Here is a 20,162-nt window from a genome sequence, read left to right on the forward strand (position 1 = left end):
CTGACTGTTTTTCCAACCTCGGTCAGTACGAGGCAGGATTAGCCGAGAAACTTCATCTAAAGGAGGGCTCACTTCCAACTTCGCGTGGAATACCTGCAGAGGAAGGACATGTAAGTATACAAATAATTAGCTGTGTGTTTCTTTTGTAGATTAGCGCGAACTCTTGCGTGTTGTAGCATGCTTGTTTTGCCGTTGAGAACGATGTAAAGCTAACCGCTAGCTTCGAGACTGCAGCTTCAGCCGTCAAACATTAGCTCACTGCTACCGTAGCTTCTGGTACATCTCACCACGTTTCTGGTCTTGTAAATGATTTAGTGCATGTCTGAGGGAGATGCCAGCATTTACAAATGTTTAGCTGTGTTCATTTTGTCAGTTCTACACAAACTAACAAAGTAGTGTTTTGCCATATAGCACAAGCTAACGCTTGAGGCTAGCCTCTAGTTAGCAATCAGCACGGTCTTCATATGCAAACCCAGCGACCAGGTCGGTCAAGCGATACATAGACGGTTGCTTCACCGGGTCTAAGCTTTGGAATTTGTGAAAATAAGGCATTTGGAAATATCTTCTAAACTGGTGTATGTTAGAAAAGCCCAGGGCAAAGCGAGTGTATGGTTAAGACTGCTACATCCCAGCACAATTTACACTCCAAGCGTTTTTTCCTCTGGATTTTATTTATGAGTGATCCTTTTTTACGCTGCATGCAGCTGTTGGCATAGCTATACACGTAAGATAAAGCTGATGTCACTTCTCTCTTTTTACATAGGCCAGTGCATCATTACAGTTACCTGCTGTTGATCAAGTGTAGCAGTGAGCTGTTGCAGCCTTTAGTGCTTGAATTTACACTGTAACAGTGCTGTCATGTTTTACTCCTAAGTATGGCCTGTTATCATAAAAATATACTTTTGCACTGCATTACAGCGAGAATGCTGTTAGAGGACAAACCAGGGGATCAGGGGATCCTCTTTTCAAATTGAGCTTTCCAAAGTTCATGAGGAGAGAGTGCAGAGCCAAACCAGTGAAGACTGAGGCCACGTTCATGTTAACTTTTTTTTTACTCAAAAAACAAACATTTATATTGTACATGTCATACAATAAATAAACCAAAAACTACACACTTAACCACAGAATTCAAAGTGCAAAATGTCACTATATTAACAGTTGTTGAATAATCCAATAAATGATACTAATGATTCGTGTTTTCTGTGTGTCTGTGTATTGCACAGGGTATATTGATGATTTGATGGACATGCACGTGATGGGATGACTACACAAATCTTCTGGCCAAGGAAGCTCCAGCACCAGCTCACAAAACTCATATAGGCTAGATACCTGTAACAACTGAGAAAATTGAACATTATGTTAGTCAAAAGGTTCTATAATGTCAACATCTGTATTCACATTTTTCTAATATGGATTCAGTGATTCCTTCACTTGTACTGTACTGCACTTTCCATGTACAAATATTCATGTCAATAAATATTTATTGTATATCTATAAAATGTTTCACGTGAATAAATGTGTAATATACAGTATTTGCTAAGAAAAAACTTGGCTATATGTTCAAGAAAAGATATAACTGACTTTATTTAGTTTATTATGGCGTATGAACAATGAAGTTAGTTAAGATGAAACTCACTGCTCTGTTCCCCATAGCTGTAAAGGACCGTAGTCAACCCTGTAAGTGTTGTATGCACATTTAGGCAAACAGGTTCGAAACCTGGATGGTCAATCATGCCTTGAGGCCTTTCATCCAGCTGCTGCAGCCGTCTTGTAACCTGTTATGCATAACATAAGGTCAGTATCTGTAGTGGCATGTTTTCTGCAATCACACACTGCAATCATACTGTAAGTGCAGGTAAAGATACTGTGACCTGTGGCACCTCCTGGCAGTGTATGTTCTCAGGCTCTGACTGCATTGTTGCGCAGTTTCCACATGTGTACTGATACAATCAAATAATAAAAAAAGGCAATTCATGCATGTATAAAGCTAAAGAAATAAGAAACGTTGCATACCAGCATTTTCATCCAATAACAGCACCCCCCCCTTTTTTTTTTTTTACATTTGAATATGTGTGCTCTAGCTAGCTACTTTTCCTCAGCCTGAAGTGAATGGTCAGTAGTGCTGCTCAGCAGTGTCGTCTGTGTGCTCTGCCCCTGCACGTGTAAATGAGACGGAGCGCTGAAACTAACAGCGCAGTTAGACTGGTCAATGTCTCAGCAACCCAGTGACTGCTAGAAACCCCCTCCTCTTAATGTAAACAACCAGGACCTTCGGACTCTCGTGTGGTTTGTGTGACGTGGTGAAATCAGCAGACGCGCTAAAGTGGACATAAGCTATTTCCGTGTTTTCGTCACACGCCCATGTGATTTATTGCTGTATGAATTATGTTTCGTTTGGGTGCAAATGCTTGGTAGAGGCTTTTAGCTGAGTTTCTCCCCGTCATTCTGGTAGTTAGGATTGGTGCTTCCTAGCGTTAGCATTGACCGTCTGAACTGTGGGCCTCTCACGCTGCCTCCTGTACAGGCGGTGCTCATACTGAAGAGAAAAAAATAGAAAGATGTTTTTAGACTAACCTTTCAGAAGCGTCCTGCTGAATTCTCTGAGGTTCTGTAGGAGCCTCCCCTCCTTCAGGATCCGATTCAGGTTCGAACACGTACGTTCAACTACTGACGAACTGTTTACTGCCGCCATGTCCGCTACTTTCGTAGTGCAACATGAGCCAACGCTCTCCCCGTTACCACGGTAACATGGGTGGGACAGCAGCAGCTCGTTTGCATTTAAAGCTACAGACACCAGAAACAGCACATTCTGAAAGGGACTGAAACAGAGGCAAATAGAGGGAGGCAAGAATCTTTTCCTGAAAGCTATTTCCAGCAAACAGCTTCAGAAACATTTTTTATGGAAATCATAGACCTATGTAACTTATTGAAAAAGCTTCATAATATGTCACCTTTAATATCATAGTATAACTTTGTCTTCATTTCACATCAGCCTACCTACACTGAATATTATTAATGGCAGTCTGGCATCTTTAAATGGCATTTATTTGGTGTGTCAAATTCATTTCAGTGCAGGGTCATCAATTGGACAACAAGTACAACACCCCCCATCGCCCCACTCCTTTCTGGACACTATTTCAAACTCTCACTTCAGACAGCTGCCATAATTTCAATAACAATAAAATAAATAGAATATAAATATCTGAGGTGGAGGGGTTGGGGGACTAAGTGGCCAACCCTCCCACCACCCACACACACAGGCACGCTTAATTGACTGGGAGGCCAAAAGGGGTCAGCACTACAGATCCCCCAAGAATCCAAAAATCAATGTTTATCATGAAGAAGACCTTGTGCATATAGCACAAATGTTACCATCGTGTGCTCAAAACATAAATACAAGGATGCGCGTCGCCTATAAAGGCACAATAAGGCTTTGAAACTACGTCAATAACCAGTAAGACAAAAGCCGTTATTGAGTCATTGTTATTAACATATTGGAAACAATTTATTTTTTATTTTCCAGGGATCCCGAGTCATGATTTGCCTGGGGCAGTTTCATGTAGAAGACACATACAACTTTCTTGGACTCTCTCAGAGTTTAATAATTACATCTGCCAAAGCTTTCCCAAGGTTAGTAGCTTGCAGAGAAGATGGCGCCTGTGTGTTTGGCTGGCCGTCTGCTGCTCCTGCAATGTTTAGTGTTTTTATTGTTTTTAACCATCGGCACTAAACAAATCGAGTCTCTGTTGGTGTATGATCGCCAGTCCCTTTTGTTTCTCCGGCAGAATGTCAGAGATCTAGGTACTTTTAATCACGGTGGTCAGAATACCTTGCCCCCACTCTCGGCGGGGATTCCGCCTCACCTATACCGGGCCTCGGCCCTACCTTCTCGGCGGAAGCGTCTCCGGCGCCGCGGCAGTCGGGTAGTGAGGCTGAAACTCCGGCTGGCGTGCCCTTCGTCCATTTCCTGGACAGGACATGGATTATTTCCTCCTTTTGCGGTGCCCCGGTGTTTCCTGGATCCCATCGATGCCTGTCTGGTACCTGTCACCAGCTCATCTGAGGGATTCCGGCCCCGCTGCCTCTGCCCTCTTCGGCTTGCTCAGCGCGGGGTAAACCACCGGCTCCTGAGGACGCTGCCCTGGGTTCCCTGAACCACCGGACCACAGGCCCCAGCTCCCACCAGGATTGGCTTGGTGAATGCTAGATCCCTGGCGAACAAAACCTTCATCGTGAGGGATTACTTCAGCTCCCGTGGCCTGGATTTCCTCTGTGTGACAGAGACTTGGATCGGTGCTGGTGAGTGCAGTGCAGTGAGGAACGGCAACGGTTTACAAAAACGACTTTAAATGTAAGCAGCACATCGCCTCGTCCTCTTTTTCCAGCTTTGAGGTGACTTTATTTGAGGTGGGTCGCTCCGACCCGGTGCTGTGCGCCGTCATCTATCGACCCCCCAAATATAATAGTGACTTCGTAAATGACTTCTGTGGTCTTCTGGCTGAATTTATGCCTAAGTATGACCGTGTTCTCCTTCTCGGGGATTTTAATATTCACGTGTGTTGCCCCGATAAGCCTTTGGTGAAAGACTTTTTAAGCCTTATTGACTCTTAATTTGGTGCAGTGTGTATCTGCTCCCACGCATGAACATGGACACACATTAGACCTTGTCCTCTCTCATGGGTTATCTGTGTCTAACTTGGAGATCTGTGACAACGTGATTTCTGATCATATGCCTGTCCTGTTTGAAGTTGCTCTCTCCTACGCTCAGGTTGAATCTAGCGCTCCTGCTCAGAGACGTCGGATTTTTAACTCTTGTACTGCCGGTCAGTTCTCTGTGGCTTTTGATCGGCTCTGTGTCCGTCCTGTCTCTGTTAACACAGAGGAGCTCACCTCCTGGTTTCACTCCTCCTGCCGAACCATACTGGACTCTGTGGCTCCATTAAAAACTGTGCAGCCCAAAGCTAAATCTGAGCCCTGGTTTAACAAAGCAGCTAGACGGGAGTGCCGCAAAGCTGAGCACAAGTGGAAGATGGACAAGCTGCAGGTTTCCTTCCAAATCCTGAAGGACTGTTGGTGCTGCTACCAGAGCACTGTTAAAGATTCCAAAAGAAAATACTTGTCAAACCTCATTGAGTCTAATCATCACAACCCGCGTGTGTTATTTAAAACCATTGACACTGTTCTTAATGCCCCACAGTCTGTCAGCTTGGAGGCATCTACTGAAATGTGCAATAGCTTCCTGCACTTTTTCATTGATAAGGTTGCTACTGTTAGGGCTCTCATCTCAGCTCCTGCATCTGATCCCTCTGACCCTGTCCCATTTTCTGTAGCTCTTGATAAGCTTGAACCTGTGTCTCTGTCGTTTTTAGAAGATCTGGTTGGCCGTATTAAGCCGTCAGGTTCCCCCTGTGACACTGTCTCTCCTCATCTTTTTAAGGAGGTTTTTCCTAGTATAGGGAAAACAGTTTTAGTTATCATTAACAGCAGTCTGTCTTCAGGAGTTGTTCCCGTGAGTTTTAAACATGCAGTGGTGCAGCCCCTACTTAAGAAACCTGGCCTTGATCGCAGCATGTTGGCCAACTTTAGGCCCATTTCCAAGTTGCCTTTTATTTCTAAAATCTTGGAGAAAGTTGTCCATGCTCAGTTAAAGTCTTTCCTGGATAAGCATGGTGTCCTGGAGGTCTTTCAGTCTGGATTTAAAACTCAGCACAGCACTGAGTCAGCTTTATTGAGAGTTTTTAACGATATCTTCCTGGCTACTGACTCTGGTGACCATGTAATCCTGGTTTTGTTGGACCTAACTGCAGCCTTTGACACTGTGGACCACAGCACCCTAGTGGCTCGGTTACGTCACCTAGTGGGCATCTGTGGTACTGCACTGGAGTGGTTCAAATCTTATCTGGCCGACAGGAGTATGAGTGTAAGCCTTGGAAATTCGGAGTCCAGCTCTGCTTCACTACTGTATGGGGTTCCACAGGGGTCTATTTTAGGGCCCCTGCTTTTCTCTCTATATTTACTGCCCCTGGGCTCCATCCTGAGAAAGCATGACATCTCTTTTCATTGTTATGCTGACGACAATCAGATTTACGTGCCACTGAAAAAGAAAAATGCCTTCTACCTCACACCACTTCTGTCATGTCTTGAAGACATCAAAGCCTGGATGGCCTTGATGAAGTTCAGGCAAATACACTGAAGGAGCTGAAGACAGCAGTTGGCAGAAGCAGGGTTTATATTATTCCCCAGATCAATATCACACTGCCATCAGAGGTTAGTTTTTTGTTGCTGTTTTGCACTAACATTCCTTTTGAGTATTGGCACACTGATAACAGGCACTCCTTTTTGTCCATCAAGACCGCAGAAGCTGAAAGGACTCACACCCTACCAGGAACATCCCCACCAGCTGAATCTGAGACAGTTTCACAGTCTGTACCCGCCTCTTCATCATCCACACCACTGGTGGCCACACCCACTGCTTCATCGACAGCCGCCAGACCTGCAGCCTTACCCGCTGCCCCCCAGGTCACATCCCCTGCTCCTACAGTACCTACCAACATTCCAGTGGCCACATCTAACAATAATTCTCATGGAAGTTCCCAGTCCCCTCCCATAAATGCCATGTCCTTCTCTTCACCAAAGGAAATTGAGGAAAGCTCACCAAGGACAGACTTGAACCTGTCACTCGTAAGTTATTGTAAAACAACAATACTTTCTGTATGTACTTTTGATAATGCAGACTGAAGTAAAGATTAATTGTTAATGTTGAATAATCCTACTTATAAAGTGTCTCATGTCTTTTCAAAGACAACCTCAGTGAGTTAGATTTAATTGGTGACTCTTGTCAATCAACAGGAGGCAAGTCTGGATTCTGCACAGTGGGTTAATGCCGGGACCCCAGAGGTAAATCTTTACGTGACAACAGCAGTTCAGTATTTTTGTTATATGCTTTTTCCTCACATATACATGACAAGCCCATGTTTGGTCATCTCTATCCCAGATGCATTTTAACTTATAATGTCTATTAGTAAGGCTGCCTTTACAGTTTGGTTTTGGAAAGAAAACATTGAAACCATTATACGATAAGTTTTGAAAATATTGATATAGTTAGTTATTATCATTTCATGCATCTTTTGTCCTTTCAAGGTCTTTTATAGAAGGGCACGTGTGGAACCACTAAACAGGTATTTTATAGATTTACAAACAGACACCATGTGTGACGCTATATTTTGCACTATAAAAGTTTCAAATCTCATCTATTACATAGAATTTACAGTGATTAATATCAGAATACACCAGTAGAGTAATCCCAGTGGGTTAAAAGAAGTTTGAAATTCGTTTTTGAAAGGCCTGAATATGTAATACTGACACTTAAAAAGAAAGTAATCCTATCAGCGACTTTGTCATTCATGAGGATGAGGAAGAGGAAGAGGAGGACGTTATTGCAGTTCCTTTTGAAAGTGGCAGCCCTCCATCGGTATGTTTTACTTTTTTCACCAGAAACCAGAAAACACCTGGCAGAATTTTTTTTTTTTTTTTTTTCCCCAAGAATTGTTAATTACAATATGCATTTTACATACTTGAGGAAGAAATGGATATTGCCACTTTTTAAATAAATTTCAAAGATCATTGGTCCCACCAAGTGACCAACCCTCTTTGCCAGTCATTTCTGATGTACTTCATACATTTTATATATTTTAGGAAGAAGTGGACCTTTCCTTCATTTTGAGCACTTTTCAAGAAGATCACCTGTCTGAGGACCTGGTGTCCACCATTTGCATCAGGAGGAAAAAGCTTCTGGAAAGTGCCATTAAAGCAATCTCCGGAGTCACTTTTTGTTGGACCCATTCACCACTCATTGAGTTTGCAGGAAAAGAGGCTGATGACGGGGGGGACCACAGCAAGAGTTTTTCAAGTCTGAATACCTTACACTGCATGAAAAGCCACATTTCCGTCAATTTCCGTCACTGTAAATTGCCGTGGAAGTTCTCTCTCAGCCACTGTGACCATGAGGTGTTAAAATGCAAATGTAAATGCTGCAAAGCTATACAAATGCAAATTGGGTTTTTGTGTGTGTGTGTGTGTGTGTGTGTGTGTGTGTGTGTGTGTGTGTGTGTGTGTGTGTGTGTTCTGTGCCTACAGAATACAAAGATTTTTTTTTTTCATGTGGATTTAAAAGTGTGTTTAGATGATTTTATAGGTAAGTGTTAGGATAAGTGTCCTGACTCTCAAAGGTCTTTAATTTTCCACTTAAATTGCTAAATCAAAATTGTGAAAATTAAAGCATCTATAGTTCTTGGACACTGGTCACAATTTTTCGCATTTTGCCACCACAACACCAGATGAACAATGCTTGTGTGATTAGCTTGCAAAATTCCAGCAGGGTAAAAGTTATTTTTCTTTTTTTGTATTTTCGATGATGTCACTTTAAAGAAGTTTACATGTTTTATAAAATATTCAGGTACAAAAATAGAAAAAAAACAAAATCACAGCATGTTTTTCATTCTACACAACAAAAATGGTCTCGCGAGAAATTCGGAGAGCGCGACCTCGCATATGATTGGACGCCTCCTCTGACGCAATGACGTCGGCAGAAAACGACCTCGGCGCGTCTGTGAACGTGAATCGAGCTTGGATTAGAACAGTACGTTTCGGGTCCTGCTAAACTTTAACTCTGTTCATACAATGGTCGGACGTCGTCTTCAGTTCATCCCAGAAGGCACTCCTCTGCCACGAGTAGACGGCCTGGCTGCGGAGCGACCATATCCAGAAAGTCCAAACAATTTAGAGAAGAAACTGCTGAGCGTCTTCAGTGGATTGTCTAGGCTGCTAACGCAGCTGATCGCGCATTTGGCGAGGAAAATGGCCGTGATAAAAGCCAGACTGCTCGCTCTGGAGGAGCAGCCCCGACCGAACTGCAGCTGCGGAGACGAAGGGACGGGTGCGTAAGTTACGTAAGTAACGTTAGCATTTAATACTCCATTGTGCAGTTTTTAGGGCGCCAAACCTTTATTATTCTTATTGCACTACGTTTCGAACGTTTGGTAATCGTTCACGTTACATTTAACATTACAATGTATTTTGTATTTTAAAGGAAAAGGTGTGACGTCTGCACAACAGTGACGGACACGACAGGCGATATGAACCTGAGCAAGGGTAAGTTAATAAAATACAAAGGAAATATTCTGAAGAATATAAGTAAACGTAAACGTTGCATGACCCGTACTTTTTGTGTTTTACAGGCTAAACTTGCCCCACAACGAAATGGTGACATCATATTTGATGGCGACTTTAACTGAGAGTCCAGACATGGATGGTGTGGACAGCAGTCTTTTTATGTAAGTTGTTTTTTGTTGTTGTTGTTGTTTTAAACCCTTTCTGTTGTTTCTTGTTGTTGTTTTTACTGAAGCCTGTCTTAATTATTTCAAACCAATATATATTTTCTTCCAACGGCCTGTAAGACATATTATGAGATGGTGTGGAGGAGCTTCAGGTATGCCCAGCCAGCTCTTTCAGTTCAGGCAGCAACTGTGAAGATTTCAGCTCGCAGCAGCCAAAGACGGAAGCAGGTAAGAGTCCCATGAATGCCGCTTTATTTTCACAACAATGTAAAAATGGGCTGAATTTGATTTATTATCTGCATTGTTTTTGACAAACATGCTCACATATGTTATCATGTGTTATTGTTTCTTAGCAGTACTAATATTATATTAACACCTGTATTTATAGCTGCTGGAAGCAAGAAGGAGTGTCCTAGCTCTCCAAACTCTGCCAGACACTGCAACAGCGGCTGGAGAGCAACCCAAACTATGTGGCGACACACTGCAAGAGGCTTTGCATCGAGTCCCCTTCAAAGTGACATGCACCAAACCAGTATGACCCAGAGGCAGCAAAGAAGCATTTCCAGAGGCCTTAGACTCTTTTTCATGCACCATGGACGAGCGGCATGGCCCAACCGAGAGACTCTTATCAGTGAACCCGTCTGCACATTTCCTTGCTTTTTTTTCCCCAGTAGTCACTGATTTTACTTGGTTGATCCTTGTTAATGTGTGTGTCACGATTTCATTAAAGACTTTTTTTCAAAATGTTTCTGTCAACTGTGTTCTTTGTGTTCTACTGTGTGGTAGTGTAGAAGGTGGATCGCCAAATAAATCAATGAATCATCAATCAAATAAAATATATACATCATTTATATTTTATATATAGATAAATATACCTATATAATAATCATTTTTAATATATTAATTTATTATATAGTATTTAAATTAATATGTATTTATTATTACTATTATTATTATTATTTGTGGCGCACAGATGACCAATAGCAGCAGAGTTGTCATCCAATCACATGATCACTCACTCATGTGATTGGAGTTGCTATCCAATCACATGATGGTTTCCTTTTAAAATGCCTGTGGAATCATCCAATGGTTGTTTGTGAAGTCAGCAGGCCAGCCTGAATAGCATTCATGTGCTAATTAGAGCTATTCACACCTCCGCGAAGGCGCGATTAACCACGCCCCCCGCCGACAGATGGTTCGTTTCCCACGATTTTCAGAGCCGGCGAAGTTCCCCGTAAACTTGCCATAAATCGCCGAAAATCAACGAACTTCGCGGGGATTTACGGGTCGAAAATGTGGTTTTTCATGCAGTGTTAAGTAATTTATTCAATATATGTTTTCTAACAAACATGTGCATGTGTTCATGTAACCAATTTTAGTGATATAAAAGTGAATTACAATGCAATAACAGATTGGACTTGTAATAAGATCCTGGCCAGAATCAGAAGACACCAAATTCGTAAGGAGCCAAAGTGTTGAGCAGCAATAATGAATGAAAGACAGGAATAACTGTTGAGTAGCCACTCTTGTATTGTTACAGTAGATAAAGAAAATATCCAACTTGTACAAAAAAATATTAAATAATGACCCAAATTACCAGAAATGAAAATAAGTAGTGTGCACACTAATAAACACAAATAAAAGTGTCTGTTGGGGCCCTTTAAAACTAAGAGCTGTTGCTGCAGGTGCACTTGATTTTAAAGGTCCAGGGAAGTGTGGTGTGAATGTATGTGTGTGAGCGTGTACGTGGGTTTGTGGTGATTCTTCCTCAAAGTGGTTGGCTCGCCATCTGTCACGACCGGAATTTCGTCCTGGTCCTCGGATTTTCCCGTCCTCTCAAAAACCTGACCTATAAACAAGGTCATATAACTTACTCTCCACTCTCAGATGCATCCCTCAAGGTTTAAATGTCAAAAAAAAAGACATCAAGCCTCAAATATTAATCTTATCAAATCTCAAATCTTCAGTTTTTAGTTGTACAACATTCAATTTTCAAGTGCATCCAATATGAGAACTAAACATTCAAGTGCTCATTTATTTCTCTGTTCACCTTTCTCTGTTCATCTTAACAGTAACTCAGTAATACTCATGGTAAGTAACCATTAACATTCAAAATATCACATATAACCATATTAAAACCATGTGCAACTAAAACAGCAGTAAATACTGAGTTTGTTTTAGAGGTATCAAAGAAGTATGCTTAATCTGCTCTTACACTATAGGCCTATTCATGAGAGAGAGACTGCACCAAAAATTACCCTCTAGTTTACATCAAACTCAATGTTGAAATGAATTAAGTACCTTCAACAATGTGCATTTTACAAAGTAAAATACTATTTGACTCATCATATGATTTATCAAATTATTCATCTTTAAATTGGCAACAGGAAACAAAACAACTTCCCCTTTAACATATACTGTACATCAGCATAAAATAACAGACACCATATACACACATATTCAGAAATACTGCGCCATTATTCACTTCACTTTCATGACCTCTAACACCACTGCTGTCTTCACTACACAGAGAAACAACAGAAAAATAGCATCAGAGCAGCTAAAGAGAAACATTTCTCACCGTTGCTCTGCGTATCTAAGCCGAACACACCGATGTTGGAGTTGTAGCGGCCCTCCGGATGGAAGGTAAGTAGTTAGCCTGTGAGAGACCGAGCTAGCATTAGCATGGATGACGACGGTAACCGTCAGCGAACTCTTTTCCGTCCAATAAATGACTCGTCTTACCGACATTACTCCTCTCCTCCGTTCAGTCACTCGGCTCCAGTCCTTCAGTAAGTAAGTGTGCTGGCTTTCCCTTTTCTCGTCCTCTTTCTGTGTTTCTGTTTTCTTAGCAGCAGCTACCTTCATTCCCCTGGCTGAGATGAGAAAAACGGAGGAACAACGCGCCTGCACACCTCCGAGCCGACAGGCTGAGCGTGCCCTGCATAGACTCTGATTGGCTGCTGAAGTGAGCGGTGCGATGGGACATTCAACACTTTGCTGATGTAAACAAATAAAATGAAGAAAATAAGTATTCTCTTTCTTCTTTTATCACCGGTCTCATCTAATCTGTCTTGTCCCCATCTGGGCTACATTCAGGTGAACTGCACAGTAATACAAGTTGTTGTATTTACTCTTTTCTGTTTTTATCTTTTCTTATTCTAGACTCTTGATGATCAAGGTACAGACCTCTCTTGGTATTTTCGAGGGAAAGGCTGGCCAGGTCTTTCTTAGTTATGACCAAGCGGCATTAGACCAACAGAAATACTTCAAAGGTGGCAATGTTATCGCTTGGTCAATTGCACATGGAGGTCCATGTATCAAAACCCTGGATCCTAGCCTCTTCCAGCTGATGTGTGGCCAGGAACCCCAGCTGGAGCAGTTTGACTGGCATGTGCTGCCTGACCCAGATGTGCAAAGCAAAGTCAGAAGGGTGCTTAATAATTATCATTTTAATATTTATTAGGATTTTAAACAAAAAACAATCAGTTCTGGTCAAATTTGACAAAAGCATGAGATATCATTTCATGTCTACTAAATCTGAACAGGACAAATAATAACTCAATCTGGGACTCCAACTACATTGTTCTCACTCATTTCTCTCTAAGGTCTTACAGTGTAGGACTGCAGGGGACCTAACTGCACTCCAGCGAGACTTGGGGGACTGGATTGCTGACTGCGGTGTCCCCGGCATCTTTAGCGCCACAGTTGAAGACATGCCAAAAATCTATGCATATGTGGTGAAGCACTACATCTTTCTCAGGTAAATACAAATACAAATGAAATAACCTTTACAGCTGTTAACTACTGCAAAACACTGCCAATGTAAAAGCATGAAATTACTGTACACAACTAGATCATTCGCTTTAATATTGTAATGTAAACATGAAATATCTATTTAGTAATTGTTATATTTTGTTTACATATGTAGAATTACCTGTGAGATTTTGTATTGTGTTGATTTTGTACGCTAACATTCAAAAGTTTGGAATCACTGAGAAATTATAATGTATTTGTTTGTTTGAGCCAGAGACTGGCTTTCTATTCTCTTTCCGTCCTGGTCATGGCTGCTGACACTGGGCCTTGGCAAGCACCTGTAAAGATAGAATTAATAAACAGTGATTTCATACAGTAATAGTAAATTGCAGCACTATCATTATCATTTTTTATCAAGTTAGTCAGTCTTTCCCAAAAAAAAAAAAAAAAACAAGGAAGAAAAAACATATCAGTGATTCCAAACTTCTGCACAGTAATGTACATGTTTTATCTCTGTTGGTTTATAGAACTGCCAAGATGATACACCAGTTCACAGATGGACTCAGTGCCTTTGGGAAGCTGTGGGACCTGGTCAAGGACAACTGGATTGCCCTCCTGCCTTTGTTCACCAATATGCAGGAGCCTCTGTCAAAGGCAGCCTTCAAGGCCATCTTCAGTTACAGTTACAGTGGCAGGGGAACCAACTACCGCGAGGCAGAGGAGGACACCATCTATAGTTGGGAGATGGTTCTTAACATGATTGAAGGTTATTACAGAAATGTTTTTATTTCTTTATGACAGTTTTGCAGCACTAATTATTAAATCTTAAATAATATACACACTACACAAAAAGGTCCTAAATGTAGTGTGATAGAAGACCAATATTAAAAGCGTTAGAGTTTATTTGTGGGATGTTTTACCAATTTAGGAAAATGCGAATTATCTTGCTGGCCAAGTTAGCCAAAGCCATTAGAACAAGGGGCACATACAAATTTTTGTACTCGAAAGCCAGTTGTGTTGACATAACTGGCTTTTGGTAAATGGTTGGCTTATAGCCCTTCTTGTAATGCTAGACATTTGTTTTTTGAAATCAATGCAGTATTTGCATGTACTTTTTTTCCCTCATTGGCAGACAAAGTGACTGAACTAACATTCGAAGACCTTCTGATTTTCATCACTGGGGCAGATGAAGTTCCTGCACTGGGCTTTCCCAGGAAGCCCTGCATTGACTTCTACCATCAGGAGGCAGGCCAGCGTCATTTGCCCTATGCCTCAACCTGCATGATGTGCTTGTACCTGCCAAGAGGCATCACACAGGAAGAGGAACTGCATCAGATGCTTTTCCAGGCCATAAGAGACTCTTTGGGATTTGGAAAAGTGTAGTCTATGTCAGGCAGGACCACAGTAGCAGTACCATGAGAAGATTTGATTAGCAAAAACTCCCAGTTAGTTTGCACTGTCTGAACTGAGGAAACCATGTTTACAATAAGAGTTTTTCCCCTTGGTAATGTTAATGTTACTGTGTGTGTTTGTTCATACTTGTTTGTTCACACATGCTTGCTGCATTGGTGTATGCATATTAAGTATATTATGTTCTTTGAAGAATGTTTTGAATCTCTCTAACACACACCAGATACCTGTCCTTTAACTCTGTTATTCCATCCATTGCATTTTGAAGATGCTGCTGCTGTTCATAGCTCAGGTTAATGAGTGGTTGTGACACAATCACTGCTCGTTCAAGGTCTTCATTGTTTGCTTGCAACTGGTTGAGCTGTATGCCTTGTCTTGCTAAGCCAGCTTCCAGATTTTCTTGGCTGTAAGGGTCATCTCCAAGTACGTTGGCGACAGCTGTTGAATCCTGCTCACTGTTGGCTAGCATGCCCTCCATCCAGATTTGTGTTGGTGTGCGGTTGTTAGCAGATCTGACTCTGTGGTTATTCCAAGCACATCTGAATAAATTGAGTAGTTTTTGGATTTCTGATTTATAAACTATGTGCGGTGCCATTTTCTGAGCCTCATCTTCAGGGTTCAGGATTTGTTCATCTTCAAACGAATACTACTACTGTCTCTACATTTAAGAGTAGGCTTAAAACTTTCCTTTTTGATAAAGCTTATAGTTAGGGCTGGCTCAGGCTTGTCCTGGACCAGCCCCTAGTTATGCTGCTATAGGATTAGACTGTCGGGGGACATCCAAAGATACAGCGAGCTCCTCTGTCCTTCTGTCCCTCTCCATCCGCACGCTCTCATGTCCTACCATGGCGTGTTACTAACTTAGCTCCTTCCCCGGAGTCTCTATGCTTTGTCGTCTTGCAGGTTCCCATGGACAGTGGCTGAATCTGGATTGTGGATTTCAGCTGCATCTCCGGCCTTGGCCCTGCCTGACATCCACTGCAACTGCTACTGCTGTTATTACATCCACTGTCACTGTTACTGTGACTGCATGTCTGTCTCTCTGTCTCTGTCTCTGTCTCTCTCTCTGACTGCATTTCTGTCTGTCTGTCTGTCTGTCTGTCTGTCTGTCTGTCTGTCTGTCTGTCTGTCTGTCTGTCTGTCTGTCTCACTCTCCCTCTCTTGCTCTTCCTCTCTCACCCAACCGGTCGAGGCAGATGGCCGCCCACCCAGAGTCTGGTTCTGCTCGAAGTTTCTGCCTGTTAAAAGGAAGTTTTTCCTCGCCACTGTCGCCAAGTGCTTGCTCATGGGGGAATTGTTGGTTTCTTTGTAGATAAAAGAGCTTGGTCTGTACCAGCCCTATATGGAAAGTGTCCTGAGACAACTTCTGTTGTGATTTGGCGCTATACAAATAAAATTGAATTGAACTGAATTGAAAATTGAATTGAATTGAATTGAATTGAACTGAACTGAATTGAATTGAATTGAATTGAATAGAAAAGCATGTAGAAGTAGTGCACAACCTGCTGGAAAACTCTCTCCAATCTCTCCAAAGGCGTTCAACACGTTGGTTGTGTACAGACGGGCCTGTAATGTGCCTTGCGTGTCCTTGTCCCTGCAGAAGGTTCATCAAAAGAGCAACCAGAGTGTTCTCCCCGCCGTGGTCAGATCGTACTCTGGAGGGTAACCCATACCGACAGGTGGCTCCAACAAAATGAGTCAACACTGTCAAAGCTGTGTTGTCGGTGCCGCAGTTGATGTAAGTGATTAGTCTGGAGTTCCCATCGATACCAGCATGCGTCACAAACCCCCACCTGTAAAATATTTAAATGAAATAGAATAATGGATTACTTCATTACATGTAAACCATTGTAGATTATTCCGTTACATTTGCACCAATAGATTAATAACTAATATATTTTGGATAAGATAAAGACTGAGATTAAAAAGGTGTAAAATTAAGATAATGAAAGACGAAGGATGGAGGCTGGATTTGGAAGAGGTCATCACTGCCATATTCTGTAAAAAACCTGGATTTTAACACGTGCACAGAGTCTGTACTACCCATTCAGTATAACGCCACAACTCTCCACCAGTACATAGAAACAGAAGAGCCGGCCCCAGGTTACCTAATGAGACGCATATGGCTGTCTATGTGCCACAAACTATTAGGAAATGGCACATAATAGGTTCTCCTAGTAGTAGTTGCAACTATTAACTAGTTGCACAAATTGCTAATTGGCAGTGGACATTTTGTTGTCTTGGCCTTCACTAATAAAATCACTCCTCTTTTTGACATACATTATGTAGGTTGTTGTGATATACATTGTGACAGTAAATAAAGAGGAGCCCATCAAAAACAGAGGCTGATCTAATAATGTTTGATCCCATACAAAAGTTGGTTGAAGAGTAGCTGTTGGTTGAATCTGCAAATTCCAGTAATGAGGTACAAACATAGAAATAACAGCATGATAGACAGTGTTTCTGTTAAGACTGCTGTTCCCACCTTCCCCACTGATGTAAATATCACAACAATAAAGAATAAATAAATACAGTTTTGATTACAAGGCTTTCTCATAATTACAGCATTTTGAAGTAGATTTCTGGTAAGAGAACACAGTATGTCCATGTTTAATATTACTGACTTAGCTGTTGCCTAATTTGTTTTCGATCTGACAAGTCTTCAATTAAAACAAAAAGAAAAGAAAAGCTACTTATGTCATTTTGTGTCATTTTGCACTGCCACCTACTGGCAATAATAAATATGGCAGTAGCTTACATGCAGTGACCTCCAAACATACTGTATGTCAGTATAGTTCAGCCAGAGGTGGAAATTAACAGTTTACTCAAGTACTATACTTAAGTACAGTTTTGAGGTACTTGTACTTTACTTGAGTATTTCCATGTTATTGTACTTTGTACTTATACACCACTACATGTTAGAGGGAAATATTGTACTTTTTACTCTGTTACATTTATTTCTCAGCTATAGTTACGAGTTACTCTTCAGATCAATATTTTATATTTTAAAACATTTGATCATCGTTATAACATTCCCATAAAATAGCATTGTTACAGATCACAAGAGTGGGAATATCACCACATAAGAGAAGGAATCTTGTAATATCAGCAGAATAATACTGAAATATACCACTGATGTGGGATGATCAGAGCGGAGAGTTTTGACCTCTGATCTCCCGAGTCCCGGGACTATGAAAAACTTGTAACGTCGTAAGCCATGGAATTTAACGTCTTGGGCTGACTGACTTTTCCCATCGGGCTGTTGTGATGTCCAGTTTTACTGTGGACAACAATTATTTAAAGTTCGACAATTTAACATTTCATTTTATTTCACAGCCATGCTGAAAGGAAAGAAAGAAAAAACAATGAAGCAATGGAGCTACTTTTCTGTTTTACCTGCTCGCGATAAAAAGCTATTGCATAGCTTTGTATTTAACTGCAAAAAGGAAAAATAAACCAAACAATGAAAACAAAACTATAAAAGCCTTTTGTTTCATTGTTGTTATAGTAATCACAGTTTAACCAGAGGTGGAAATTTATTAAAACTTGTAACAGCTTAAGTCATGGAATTTAACGTCTTGGGCTGACTGACTTTTCCCATCGGGCTGTTCATCAAGTCCAGTTTTACTGTGGACAACAATTATTTAAAGTTCAGTAATATAACATTTCATTGTAGGTACTGCTAGTATTTTCATAATTAATCAAGTAAACTGGTCCTATTAATTTTGTTATGTGTCAACAGAATGGACAAAAGTCACAGGTTTAGTTAGATAACCTTTATTAAAAGGCTACAAGACCTATAATGTTGATATAATGTAATATATGGTGTATTTTCTGTTGGCGGAGGACAGAGCTGGCGGCTCCCAGACATGAAGCATTTTTTATTTGTCAACAAATGCTGCAACAATAACTGCAAAAAGGAAAAATAAATCAAGCAGTGAAAAAAAGTCTTTTGTTTCATGGTTGTTCATGAATCATCCAAAGGTGCATGCTTTATTTTGCATGATTAAATGGTGGATTTGCCACAAACAACAGTAAAAAGTGCACTGGAAAGTCCCTTTAAAGGGTTACATTGTGACTGGCTGGAATTCTTGCTGGAGAGCCAATAGGAAGCTTCAATGCCCGCCCCTTTCCCACCTCAATATTAGCATTTGTGCAACTAGTATAATTAGTGCACATTTTGGACCTCACTAGTAATACTAGTGCGCATTTTGGCCGTTACTAGTATTACTAATGCGCATTTTGGCCAGCACTAGTAGTACTAGTGCGCATTTTGGCCGTCACTAGTAACACTAGTGCGCATTTTGGCGTCACGAGTATAACTAGTCAGGACAAAAAGAGGCTCACTAGTATTACTAGTGCGACAAAATGGCGAACTAGTGAAGACAAGATGTCGAACTAGTGAAGCGCAGCAATGTTTGACATCAAGAATTAGGAATAAATGCTCAAAAGGCTTGCCATACGTCCCTGCTCCGACTCCTCGTCTCCCCGACTGCTCCTCTTTGCCTCCTGCTCCCGCTCCTCGTCACTGCTCCGACTTCTCTTCTCCCCGACAGCTCCTCTTTGCCTCCTGCTCCCGCTCCTCGTCACTGCTTCGACTTCTCTTCTCCCCAACTGCTCCTTTTTTTTCCCCAACTGCTCCTCTTTGCCTCCTGCTCCCGCTCCCCATCGTCACTGCTCCGACTCTTCGTCTCCTGCTCTCACTCCACGTTGCTACTCCTCACTCTCCTTGCATCTGTTCCGGTCTGTTCCCACATGTCCAGGTGTGTCTGCTCCGCGCCAAGTGCTCCCGCAATAACGTAGCAATGACAGAAGAGTACACAAACGGTGCTGCTCTATGATTGGTCCCTGCAGTTTTAAATTCCAACGCGGCGTTTGTGTCTTCCCGTAATTTTTTCCCTATGTGCTCGACTAGCAGGCTGCGTATTAAACCATAGAAACATAATCTAAAATTAAAAAAAATAATAATAAAAAAAAAATAGTGAACTGATTAAAGCAACACACAGAGCTTTTTTTCTTTTACATAAAGAGCTGTCAATCTGGATTATAGTGTCAAAAAGAGTTCTACTAGCCAATGCTGTCTCAATTCTAAACATGTTTATATTGATTCTCAACTAATCATGATATCATAGTTACAGTATTTATCTGGAAATCACAACATATTAATTTGTAAAATGTTATACAGTTTATTTCAGTTCTATAAACCAAGCTGTAATGCAATTTTAACTGTATTGTGTCGGTTCAAGTATTACATTTTTTCTATGTTTATAATACAGCAACGTATAAATTCTACAAGGAAATATCATCCTTGTAACATTTACTAACTGTAAAATCAACAATTATTAATTGTTCTGTTTTTCACAATATATTGCTTTAAATTATACATTGATTCATTGTTTTTCTTGTTACAGTTTTTTTATGTCATGATTTTACAGCATATTAATGTTAATTTCACAGACATTTTTTACAGTGCATGGTGTAATGTGTGAAAGTCATGTAAATTCCTATGTGAAACCCATGTGATCACATGTGAAACTCATGTTATTACATGTCTAACCCATATAGACTCCCATGTGAAACCCAAGCAAATTCCTGTGAAACCCATGTGATTACATGTGAAACCCATATTATTACATGTAAAACTCATGTTTTTACATGTAA

This window comes from Chaetodon trifascialis, chromosome 18 (genome assembly GCF_039877785.1).
Source record: "Chaetodon trifascialis isolate fChaTrf1 chromosome 18, fChaTrf1.hap1, whole genome shotgun sequence".
NCBI lineage: Eukaryota > Metazoa > Chordata > Actinopteri > Chaetodontiformes > Chaetodontidae > Chaetodon > Chaetodon trifascialis.